Source organism: Muntiacus reevesi, chromosome 3 (assembly GCF_963930625.1).
Source record: "Muntiacus reevesi chromosome 3, mMunRee1.1, whole genome shotgun sequence".
NCBI classification, from domain to species: Eukaryota; Metazoa; Chordata; class Mammalia; order Artiodactyla; family Cervidae; genus Muntiacus; species Muntiacus reevesi.
In genome coordinates this window covers 227,431,329-227,444,742 of record NC_089251.1, presented here as the reverse complement: position 1 = coordinate 227,444,742, position 13,414 = coordinate 227,431,329, and positions in this window count along the sequence as shown.

The following is a 13,414-nucleotide window of genomic DNA, read 5'->3' as shown; positions in this document are numbered from 1 at the left end:
CAAATAGTTTTTTTGGGAATTTTCTGGAGGGGGCTTCCCTGGTAGCTCAGCTGGTAAAGAATCTGCCTGCAATGCAGATCCCAGTTCAATTCCTGGGTTGGGAAGATCTGCTGGAGAAGGGACAGGCTACCCACTCCAGTATTCTTGGGCTTCCCTTGCGGCTCAGCTGGTAAAGAATCCCCCTGCAGTGTGGGAGGCCTGGGTGCGATCCCTGGGTTGGCAAGATCCCCTGGAGAAGGAAACAGCTACTTATTCCAGTATTCTGGCCTGGAGAATTCCATGGACTGTATAGTCAATGGGGACTCAAAGAGTAAGACATGATTGAACGATTTTCAGTTTCACAGTGTTTAAGACTCCACACTGTAGGTCAGTCTCTGGTTGGGAACTAAAATCCCACAAGCCAAAAAAGAAAAATCAGGTAGTTTTTATGAGGAAAAATTGTGATAAATCATATAAGTCACTGAATCCTGGACTGCCCAACACAGGAAAAGAGCTCAACAAACATCAGCCACTGAGCACCACTGGCATGCGTTAAGAAGCGAGAAGCTGCAGGAGTGCAACCCACATTCAAACAACATGATGTGACAGATTTCTGGCACCGTTCAGTACAAATATATCCCCCAATGAAATTGACAGCTATCTAAAATTTTAACAGAAGTGCCAGAAAACCCCCAAACATGGCAAAATGTGGCCTTTGATTGTTCAGGTCCTAAGGGAAACCCCAGAACAGGGTTAATAATATTAATAATTTACCCTGAGTGCTAACTGTGGGCTAGGCAGGAAGCTAACTGGCTTACCTTTAAAATCATTAATACTTACTACCACTAGATGAGTTAGGTTTTATTCTTACTCCAATTTTACAGATAAGGATACTGATGCATAATGTTGAAATATGCCTTCAAGAAGACTAGTCACCAAGAGGCTGGTGTTCCCAGTGCCTTGAGGATCATCAGTCAGTGTGTTTAAAAGAAATGGTTATTTCTCACTTTCTACTGTCACCTCTGCCTATCAGTTTGGCTTGGTTACTGGTCAGTTGATAAGTCCATGAATGGCCATTCCTGAACTAAAGGGGGTTCAACTCAGACCAGAGAAGCATATGTATTTCACTTGGCCGGGTGACATTCCTTCTTGCTTTCCCAGTGTGGGCATGCTCTCCTGGTTCCACTTTAGCCCTTCACGGTGCTCTGGGCAATACTCCCCTACTTCCACTTGTAAGCATCCCCCTGGAACTGCTTTCTTTCCCAATGGGAAGGCTGTAAGGAACTTCTGGGTACCACCCAAACCATCTCTTTATTTCTACACTGAAAAAAGTGAAAGAAGCTCAGTCATGTCCAACTCTTTGCGACCCCATGAACGACACAGTCCAAGGAATTCTCCAGGCCAGAATACTGGAGTGGGTAGGCGTTTTCTCCTCCAGGGGATCTTCCCAACCCAAGGAAAGAACCCAGGTCTCCCACATTGCGGGTGGACTCTTTACTAACTAAGCCAGTGTCTGTTAGCTATTTCTACAGTACCTAGGTTAACTTTGTTGGACTAACGTCTTAGAACAGAACTCTCTCATATGTAAGGGACTTATTGTAGTGTTTGTTTTTGTTTTTTTTAGTCTGTAATTCTTGACTGCCCTTTGTTCCTGAGGCCTTCTGCTTAGTCTCAGTTATTGGCTAATTATTGGCTTTTTCCTGACTTGTGGCATTATTATATGTTCTAATTGGGACTGTTTATTTATCTAACTCTAGTTACCTGTATGGAGAAGGCAATGGCACCCCACTCCAGTACTCTTGCCTGGAAAATCCCATGGACGGAGGAGCCTAGTGGGCTGCAATCCACGGGGTCGCTAAGAGTCGGACACGACTGAGCGACTTCACTTTCACTTTTCCCTTTCATGCATTGAAGGAAATGGCAACCCACTCCAGTGTTCTTGAATGGAGAATCCCAGCGACGGGGGAGCTTGGTTGGCTGCCATCTATGGAGTCGCACAGAGTCAGACATGACTGAAGTGACTTAGCAGTAGCAGCAGTTACCTGTAATCACAGTTTCCCAGCAAATGTCAGGATTATCTCCCTCCCAAAGCAGCATATTCTGATTGCCTGTCTCTGCTTTGGCATCCAACATCCTGATTTGTCATTCCGTACCCTTGACCTTCTGAAATATATATTTTTTACTTTTCCAACTACTTTACAGGTTCTAGCTGGAAAATAATGTGCTTCACAGTGCAGTTCTCAGTCGATCTGCCTTTGAATAATTTGGAGTGACTGATGAAGATTTTTAGCCCCAATGTCATGAATCAGAATTTCTATGGTATGCCCAAGAAGTATGCATTTTTAACAAGCTACCCTGGTGATTTGTGTGCATACAGAGCTTGTTGTTCCTGTTGTTTGGTCACTGTCATGTTTGACTCTTTTGAGAACCCATGAACTGTAGCCCCCCCAGGCTACTCTGTCCATGGGATTTCCCAGGCAAGAATACCCACTCAAGTATTGTCATTTCCTTCTCCAGGGGATCTTCCCGACTCAGGGGTCGAACCCATGTCTCCTGGGTTGGCAGGCAGATTGTTTTACCACTGAGCCACCAAGGGAGCCCATACAGAACTTAGGCCCCATTGTATTAGAAGAGCAAGAGGTCCCAAGTATCATCAACTACTTTTTTTTAATATCCCGGGTGCTTCCAGTTCTGTGCTTAGAACCTGGATGATTCTCACTAATAGCTAGTTGGATTAAGGAATGAATAAATCTAACTTTAGGAGGAAATCCAGTCATGGGAAATCTTCCCTGCTTTAAGGAAATTATTTGCAATTTTCACTAAATGTGCCCATAATACCAACTTCAATTAATATAATCCTCATTCCTTCATGAGCTAAATGCTCAAATATCTTTTGGGTTTTGCTTCTTCCTAAAACAATGTAATTTTAACTACTTTGGTGGTGATGAAATATCACCTCAAATTGGTTCAAAATTCTCAAGGTGTTCTATAATTCAGTTTAGACCTTCTCCTGGGTAGAAGCTAGATATTTCCTCCAATTATAACTAGAAGAAAATACCAAAGTGATTTTATAAGCTGGATAAATATTGTTATAGGGATTACTAAAAAGATTTTAATATTCTACATATCATTAATTTAACAAATATTTATTGTACTTAAACATTCAGATTATCACAAGCAGTACAAAAAAATCCATGATTTTCTATTGCTCCCTAGGAATATTAATATTCCAACTTCTTTATTCAGTTTGGTTTGGAAGTCTTTTTGCTTCCTAGTTGCAGCTAGTTTGAGGCTGGTTGACTAGGTAGACACTTTGGATTGCTGAGTTTAACAAACTGCTAATTCATAGAGCTCCTATTAGCATAACATTAAATTCAAGCTTTCATCCTGTCTATGTCTTTCTAATAGAGGTTGCCTTGATCTCTTTGCTAATCTTGCCTTGGCTCTGAACATATGAAATAGAAAATGGAGCAACGGTATTATACCTACTTGCTCTAAATATGCTATTGCTTTTCATCTTTACAGTGACCTTGTGAGAAAGACAATTTCTTTCCCATATTATAGAAGAGATAGTTGAGGCTAATCATTTTTGTATAATTGGACCAAATAATAAACCAGAAAAAGTTACAGAATGAGGAGCTCAATTTTCCATTTCTTTGGTTCCTACGCTCATCTACTTTCTATTACACTATGTTGCTTTCTCACTTTATTTTGCCACTTCTTAAAGGTCTTTCTACTCTCCCTTTTGGATTCGACTCTTGTCCTTGGACATGTGTTGATATGCCTCCTCTGAACTTGTATTACCCAGGAGTTCCAGAGCAATAAGATGCTCTGTTGATGCCCTGTCACTCAACCACTCTCCTTTTTTCCCTCTGTCAGCTCCCCCTTCGTGCCAGTCTTTCCTAAGCTTAGGCACCAGAGTACCACTTGCAGGATCAAAGGAATAGTGTAGCCTTCTTCAACAACTTCCATATGTCTTATTATGAATCAGATGAAATGATTTAGGAATCAGATATAAACAGGTTTGGCTGCATATAGTGGCTAAACAAGTAGTGTTTTATTTTCTCATATGACAAGAAGTCCAGAGGTAGGTGTTTGTACAAGATGCTGAAATTATTTCAGAGGTAATGTCTCTGCAATTTTGGCCTTTCCCTCCCTTGTGAAGGCAAGACAGCCATTGTATCTCCAACTATTAATCCACATACAAAACTGAAGGAAAGAGGGAGGAATGGTGTGCTCCTCCATATTTACCAAGGCTGTGAAATCTTTCTCAGAATGCATCTCACTATACACACCCAGTAGAATTCACCTAAGACCATGTTGAACAGAATGGGACACAAGCCCCCATGTTTTTCCCCAATCAGCTATTAAAAAGGCAGAGAAAACCCTTGAAAATCAACTAATATAATCTAACACATCAGCAGACTAAAGAAAAAAGATCACATGGTCATATCAATCGGTTCAGAAAAGGTATTTGACAAAATCCAACATTCATTCATGATAAAAACTCGCAACAAACTTGGAATAGAGGGAAACTTCTTCAAGTGAATAAAGACCATCATCTATGAAAAAACCCACAGCTAACATTATACTTAATGGTTAGAAGCTTTCTTGTTAAGATCAGGAACAAGACAAGGATGTCCTTTCTCACCAATTCTTTTTGACTTCATACTAAAAGTACTAGCTAATGCAATAAGACCAAACAAAAAGAAAAAGAAAAAAAAAGAAGGGGGAGGGGGAGATATATGGATTGGGAAGGAAGAAATAAAACTGTCTTTGTTTGCATATGGCATGATTATCTATGTAGAAAATCTGAATGAATCAACAAAAAAGACTCCTGGAACTAATAAAAGATTATAATAAGGTTTCAGTAGGTTAATATATAAGAGTAAACTGCTTTCCTGTATACCAACAATAAACAAGTGGAATATGAAATTAAAAAACCAATACAATTTACATTAGTACCCCTAATGAAATAGGTATAAATAATGAAATATTTAGGTATAATTCTATCAAAATATATAAGATCTATGTAAAACTCTGATGAACAAAATCAAAGACCTAAATAAGACTCAATGTTGTCAAGATGTCAGTTCTTCCCAACTTGATCTACAGATTCAATGCAAAATGAATGTAAAATGCAAAACTACAAAATTCCTAAAAGATAATGTAGTAGAAAACCTAGATGATCATAAGTTTAGTGATAGATTTTAAGATACAACACCAAAAGCATAATCAATGAAAGAAGTACTTTAAGCTTGTTTCATTGAATGAAAAACTTCTGTACTGTAGAAGACACTGTCAAGAGAATGAAAGGACAGTCCACAAACTGGGAGAAAAATACTTACAAAGACATATTTGATAAAGGACTGTATTAAAAATATATTAAAAACCCTTAAAACTCAACAATAAGGAAACAAAATTACCTGATTAAAAAACAGGAAAAAGACCCTAACAGACACCTTACCAGAGAAGATATACATGGTCAGTAAACATATGAAAAGATGTTCAACATCATATGTCATTAGAGAATTACAAATTAAAACAACAATTATATACTACTATATACCTATTAGAAGGGCCAAAACCCTAAACAGTTGACAACAGCAAATGCTGACAAGGATGTGGAGTTAGAGACATGCTCATTCACTACTGGTGGGAATGCAAAACGGTCCAGGCACTTTAGAAGAAAGTTCGGCAATTTCTTTCAAAACTAAACATGTTCTTATCATGCAATCCAGAAATCATGCTCCTTGGTATTTACTCAAATGAACTGAAAAATTATATCCAACCAAAAACCCAACAAATGTTTATAGGAGCTTTATTTATAATTGTCAAAATTTAGAAGCAACCAAAATGAATGTGTAAACAAATTGTGGTACATCCAGGCAATGGAATATTACTCAGTAATCAAAAGAAATGAATTATCAAGCCACAAAAAGACATAGAGGACATTTAAATGAAAATTAGTAAATGAAATAAGCAAGAGGCACAGAAGTACAGAGCAGACTTTTGGACTCTATGGGAGAAGGCAAGGGTGGGATGATCTGAGAGAACAGCATCGAAACATGTATATTATCAAGTGTGAAACAGATCGCCAGTCCAGGTTGGATGCATGAGACACGTGTTCGGGGCTGGTGCACTGGGACGACCCGGAGGGATGGGATGGGGAGGGACGTGGGAGGGGGGTTCGGAATGGGTAACACATGTAAATCCATGGCTGATTCATGCCAATGTATGGCAAAAACCACTACAATATTGCAAAGTAATAAGCCTCCAACTAATAAAAATAAATGGAAAAAAAAAAGAAATAAGCCTATCTGAAGAGGTTATATACTGTATGATTCTAACTATATGATATTCTGGAAAAAAGGCAAAACTATGGAGGTGGTAGAAAGATCACTGGTGCCATGGGTGGGGGGTAGGGGACAGAGAGATAAAGAGGCAGAGCGCAGAGAGTTGTTAGAGCAATAAAAGTACTGTATATGATACTATACTGCTGCATGCATGTTGTCCATTTGTCCAGATAAATAGAATGTTTTACACAAAGAATGAACCCTACAGTAAACTGTGAACTCTGAGTGATAATGACGTATCAGTGTAGGGTCAGCAACTGTAACAAATGGTATGGGATGTCAGTAGTCTGGGAGGCTTACAGGTGTGGGGCTCAGGGGGGTACATGTCAAGTCTCTGCATCTTCCGCTCAGTTTTGCTGTGAATCTAAAACTCTCTTCAAAGATAAAGTTTATTTTTTTGAAGGGCAGAGAAAGAGGAAATAGGATTGTCATTACTGACTTAGATCAATCATTATGATTTTCCTGGGACTGGGAACACTGATGCTCTGAACTAAATTGAAGTTTTGTTAGCGAGGAAGAAGAGGAGACATATCCTCTTTGATGGTATTTCCCAATTACGATGAATTTCCCGGGTAGGAATATGTTTCCTTACATCACTGTCATCCTTGTTGTATTTACTGCATATCTGCTGTGTAACAACAGCGTCTACCATACAGGTGTTTCTCCATGATTTCCAGTCTTGGAACTGAAAGGACAGCCGAGGTGCCTGGCCTCCCTGCCACCTGATCTCACAGTCTGTCTCTCTGCTTCATTCTCTTGCGAGTTAAGGGTTCTTGTTTACAAAATGGGCAGCAAGGGTTCCGGGTGCACCCTGTGGTCACGAGACTGCAGCCATGGGCCAGAGCTGTGGGTCAGGGAGTTCAATAGAAGACTTTGTCCTTCACAGCACTGGAGCATAAAAACGTGTTCTTATTTTTGTTTGAATGAAATCTTTAAAAGGGAAGTGTAAACAAATGAGTCGGATACCATCTGAACTGCTTGCCTGAATCTAGAATGAGGGCAGGAGAAGTTCCCCTAAAACTCTTCTAGAAAAGTTAAAAACCCCTGGCTGGAACCAAAGGCCTATCAGAGCTGCCTTTTAAACACGGCTCCCATGGCCTGAGAGAGTTAAAAAGGATGCTATTCTGCCCTCTGGTATTTAAAGAATGGCCAGCAATGTTGTTGGAATAGACTTATGCATATTACAATGTTCATGTATGTGAATAATGCTCTGCTGAAGCCAGAACTTAAGTCAAAAATCCTTTAAAAGGAAAGAAGTGTTAACATTAATTAATTAGAGTTGATGTTTACACCCTTTTTATAACAAAGCCTGGCTGCTTGTGTAAACCAAAGTCTTTTAAGTTTATTACAGCAATCAGAGTAATGTGTTGAAATTTCATGTGTGTATGTGTGTGTGAAGAATGCAAATCTTGACATTCCTCAGCAGAGTACTCTTTTTATGCAGTGCTTTCAAAAATAGCAATTTTCACAACAGCAGAGTATTTCTCTTCAACAAAGAATCCCCCACACACACAAAAAAAGAATCCCAAACAGAACTCTAATCAATGGCAGAACTAATATCCCTTCTTTGTTTGACATTAGCCTAAGTTCAGGCCTTAAGCTCTAGGTTTTAATTACGTTTAAATCAATATGTAAACTGACATTGTTGCCTCCTATCCATGGCAGATAATGGACCATCAAAAACTGTAAACTAGAGTATGATGCTTTCTTCCTATGTCCCACTTCCATTTTCCACTCTCCTAGTTTCTTCATTTCCTCATACCTTAAAAAAAAGATCCAAATGGAATTAAAGCCATTCTAGAAATATCCTCTTTGGTAGTATGTCCTAATTATGATTTTTTTGGGGGGGATATAAATATGTTTTCTCATAATTTATTGTATTGTTTGTAATGAGTAAATTTCTTAAAAAAACAAAAAATAGGAGTATTACACTATGGCTGATTCATATCAATGTATGACAAAACCCACTGAAAAATAAAAAAAATTAAAAAAAATAAATAAAAAATAAAAAAAGGAGTATTACATATGTGCTGCTGTCAGGGGAGTTCCTTGCAGTGTGGTTTAATTTGTTCATTTATCCCACGGGCATTGACTGAATGCTTATTATGTCTCAGGCATTCCAGGCGCTGAACCCTTATTCTCAGAAGTTCCCCAAGCAGTAGAAGAGATAAACTTGTCAGTACTATGGCATGGTGCACTTGTCATGACAAGATCTATATAACACAGTATGCACAGCCTGAAGAGGGAAAAGTATGCCCCCATAGGACATGTGATTTGAACTGAATTTTGAAGGCTGTTTAGCAAAGCCCTCCTCCTGGTGGGGATTTTGAACTAGAGATCTAGTTCTCAGGTGGTAGGAGAGCTCACCTGAATGCCAGTTCTAGTGGGAAGTGCCAAACTTATTAGAGAAACAGGAACTCAGAATGGGGCAAAAATGGTTAACTTCTCATAACATGTGACAGTTCAGCCATCCAAAAAAGATCACGTCCTCCAATCACTCATTCAACAAAAGTTTGAGTTTCAACTATGTTTACAGAGGTGTAATATTTTCTGGAGATATAGCATTGAACAAAATTGATATAATCTTTACCCTGGTGGAACTTACAATGAGGAGGAAAATATTAAAGACCTAAGGAAATCTCATATGAAAAAACTAGTTATGGAATAGTATATTTGGTATAATCTCAATTTTGTTATATATTAGAAAGACTGAAGGATTATTTTAATGGTTAGCTTTTGCTCCATAACAAACTATGAAACTTAGTGTTTTGTTGTAAACAGCAGCTGTATATTCAGTTGAGAATCTGATGGGTTTGCACTCTGGGCTGGGTTTAGCTGATGGTTCATATGCTTCTCTCAATTGGATTCACAAACATGTGTGTTCAGCTACCACTCATCTGGGCGGCTCTGCTTCTGGGGATTGACTGAGTGTTGTCTAATATGACAGGACCATGGGGCACATATCTCCTGTCATTCAGAAGGCTAGCATAGACTCATTTACAAGGTAGCAGTGTATTCCAAAAGCAGCAGGAGAGGCAAGCACAATAAACATGTTCAAAGTCTCTGTGTGTGATCCACTTGCTATTGTCCCATTGGCCAAGCCCAGAGTTGGTGGTAAGAGAGGAATTCCCTAGTGGCTCAGATAGTAAATAATCTGCCTTCAATGTAGAAGATCCAGGTTCAAGCCCTGGGTCAGGAAGATCCCCTGGAGAAGGGAATGGCAACCCACTCCAGTATTCTTGCTGGGAAAATTCCATGGACAGAGGTGCCTGGTGGACCTACAGTCCATGGGGTTGCAAAGAGTTGAACAGGACAGAGCAACTCACACACACACACACGCATGCACACACACATACACACATGGTTATAGGAAAGTATGAGCAAATTTGTGGTCCCTGTTACAACAAGTTACCTCAGATGCATGTCAAAAAGTTGGGGGTGGTTGTCTGAGTAGTAAGATTATAGTTTATGGTATCTTCTCTACCTCTCCTTTCATTTTTCAGGTTTCTTTTGGTAATCACACAGAACTTTTATAATAAGCAATTGGAACAGTAAATAGGGAGAGGCTTAGAGTCCAGTGGTATGGCCTAGGGTAGAATGGAGGAATCAGCAGAAGAAACTCAGGGGGCCTATTATCAGATCCTGTGGATGCTCGGGGGCCTATGAAAGCTCCTAATGTTAGCACTGCAGCACCTCATCCTGCCTCCTAGAAGTCTATCACACTACACCATGCCTGGCTGAGGTGGGAAAGAGAGGCCTCAGCAACTTGCATTTTGGCTCAGAAATAAACTAGGTTATGTACTGTCTGCATACGTAGAAATTAGAAGATCTAGTTTGGGGTGCAGGAGCAAGCCCAGGCAGGAAGAATAACGATGGAGGGAGTCCCCCCCTTAGGCAAATCTGAACCTCGTATGGGAGTGGGATGAAGTTGGGAAAGAAAGAAATTCTAAGTCTCTTTGATAATCCTGGAATTAGATATTAGAATGTCACATGCTCAAACATCATTATATTCAAACTCTTCATTACCGAACAGTTCCAGAGAAGTGGTAGGATTTGATAGGGCCACTGACATCTTGTGGCAGAGGCAGAACTAGAGCCCGAGCCAGCTCGGAGGGCAGGCTGGTCCATTTGTGAACAAAAGAATGTTGACTGCCTTCCTCTCTCCCCTTCCCTTTCTCTCTCCCTCCCTCCCTCCATCTCTCTCTCTCTCTCTCTCACACACACACACACATACACATAGACTTTGGATATTAAGATGATCCAAGTGTTACAATTAATTATAGTCACCATTTCTCTTGCTATGCCCTTAAACCTATACCTGGAACTTATGAGCTAAAATACACTAAGCAAGCACTTTTTAAAAGACTTACAGTTAATGAGCACTTGAAAAATACAGGCTGATTTGCCAAGTCAACAATGGTCTTGGGCCTGAGGTTTGCCAGGGGGATAATCATCTGCTGCGTTGATGGAACTTTCTTGGCTTTGCTTGGCTTGAGCCTATTAGTGTCCCCAAGGCTGTTACCTTGAAAGGAGCATAAAAGATAAGGTACCATTGGTGCAATGGATGTCTTGTTATTTATTAAGTCAGATGCTGTTCCTTTTTGTGATGGTCAAAATCAGATATTTTGTCATTAAAAGGATGTACACAATTGCCTCACAAACATGAATATGGGTTACAGCATCTATATAAATATATACAGGCTAAGGGTATGAGATGAAAGGAATAAGAAAAGGAGAGAGAGATGGAAGAGCTACTGAGCAGGTCATACCATGTTCATGATCTACCTACATTTCTAGTAACTAATGAATCCTTGATAAGTGAGCATCTACTCCAAACGTAAGGCATTTGGTTGAAATATGTTTGGCTTTCAACTCAATATTGCATGAGGTTTCAAGATCTGTAACCAACCCTCTATTTTTTACGTAGTGCAGATTTGAAAACAGATAAGGCTGCCACCCCTAGGATCTTATACATCTGCATGGCCCTGAGTCACATCTAAAGCTCTAGCAAATGGGTAGAACCATGATCTGCAAGCTCCTGCTTTTTTAACTCAGCTCTCCTCTGATTGCAAACAGGACCACAGAGTGAGAAGATCACAGGTTTGGGAAACACCATCCAAATCCCAACTTCAGCACTTCCTTTGGTATTACACCTGCCCAGAGCTCTTCTGAATCAGTCTAGAATATTCATTGGAAGGACTGATATTGACTGAAACTCCCACACTTTGGCCACCTGATGCAAAGAACTGACTCATTGGGAAAAAACCTGATGCTGGGAAAGATTGAAGGAGGAAAAGGGGACAAGGGATGAGATGGTTGGATGGCATCACCAACTCAACGGACATGAGTTTGAGCGAGCTTCAGGAGTTGGTGATGGAAAGGGAAGCCTGACCTGCTACAGCCCATGGGGTGGCAGAGTTGGACATGACTGAGCAACTGAACTAATTGACTGAACCGAGAACTCTTCTGACACAGACAGATACCTCAGGGGAGAATACTCTAGGGACACTCCCGAATCAACTCTACACACAAGTAGTTAAAAACATAATTTCAATGATTTATTAACAAATATTTATGAAAATCTACTCTAAACCAGGTTATGGGGTTATAGAATTAAGTAAAGTAAGTTTCCCTCCTCTAAGAAGGCCACAGCCTGAAAAAGGAGACACATCTGTAGAGAAACAAGTTATAGCCTTTTGTCCTAAGCACATTCATCAGAGAAACTGAGTGGTGGGTACAGTAATAGCACAGAGGGACGGGGATGCATTTCCTCTTGGGGCAGAGATGCTCAAGGAAGGCCTTTGACTCCTCATTTCAGTAGTGTAGGCCTAGCGGATCTGTCAAGGATCCATGTGAGTTCAATAAGGTACATGGGATTGGAGAAGATATAGGCTGAAATATGTCTTTAGAAACCACACTAGTCTATCTTTCTACATTCAGTTGAGACTGCATTTATAATCCATTCTCTGCAAACAAGAAAGGCTACATAATTTATGGAACCCCTTGTGCAAAAAAAAAAAAAAAGGAATAAAATGTGGTGTCATATGTACTAAAATATAAAGGTTTTTTCCTTTCTTCTCTGACCTCCTCAATTTGTGATCATTTTTATTTGCCATTTCATGTTGTTCTAAGTAAAAAAAAGAGTTTTTAAAAATTATTAGCATGAATTTTACAACTCATCTTTATATTCTTCAATGCCAGTTTTAACATAGGAGCCCTAACTTGTATGTGAAATCACAGAACTCTTATTCCATAGTGTATATATGCAGATGCAGTTAATTCTTACCAGAACACTAGAAAAGCTGCACAAGACAAACTCAACTGTTTTTATTTCACTTCATGATATGGGCATGTTCTACCAACATTCCACTCTGGCTTACCTGTGAATGAGGAAGAACAGAAAAGGAAAAGTGTCAATGGGTTGCCTTAGCCTTGCCTTGCCTTTGATTTCATCTTTTTCAGTGTAAATGGCTGGGAAGTAACACAAATGAGAAAGAATGTGATAAGGCTCCTTAGCTTTCAGGCATTTGAAACTGAAAGCATGGCCTCTTGGGCTGTCAGCACCTCCACTTACTCAGTTGGGGATGTAACACTTCTGCTTGTTTTGAGTCTTGCTGCGGGTTCAGCTAAATTCTGTGTCCCTGGAGCATGCAAACAGGGTGTGAAGGAAGAGTAGACATGTTTGGTGTGCACATCTCTGCTTATGTACATGCTCCATAGTCCTGTCAGACCTCATTTAGAAAACACAAATTCAAAGACAAAATCATTAATACTTTCATGATACCAGCAGACTGTCAAACCATCTCTGTATGCAAAAAAGGCTAAACCTATGTATAGGATTAAGAAAGCTATGTTGAATTATTACATTTCATGATTTTATGATTTGCCATCATTGCAGCTTCTAGATAAACTTCCTGTGTTTATCTGCTTTGATATATTCATAATCTTGGTTCACAGTCATTCCACAAAAATACTACCGTGTTATTACAATCATCATTTACACCAGGATATTTGCCTCTACACAGAAAAGGGCAACTTAATCAATGTGGTCTTTCTTCACCTAAGGGTTCACAATCTAA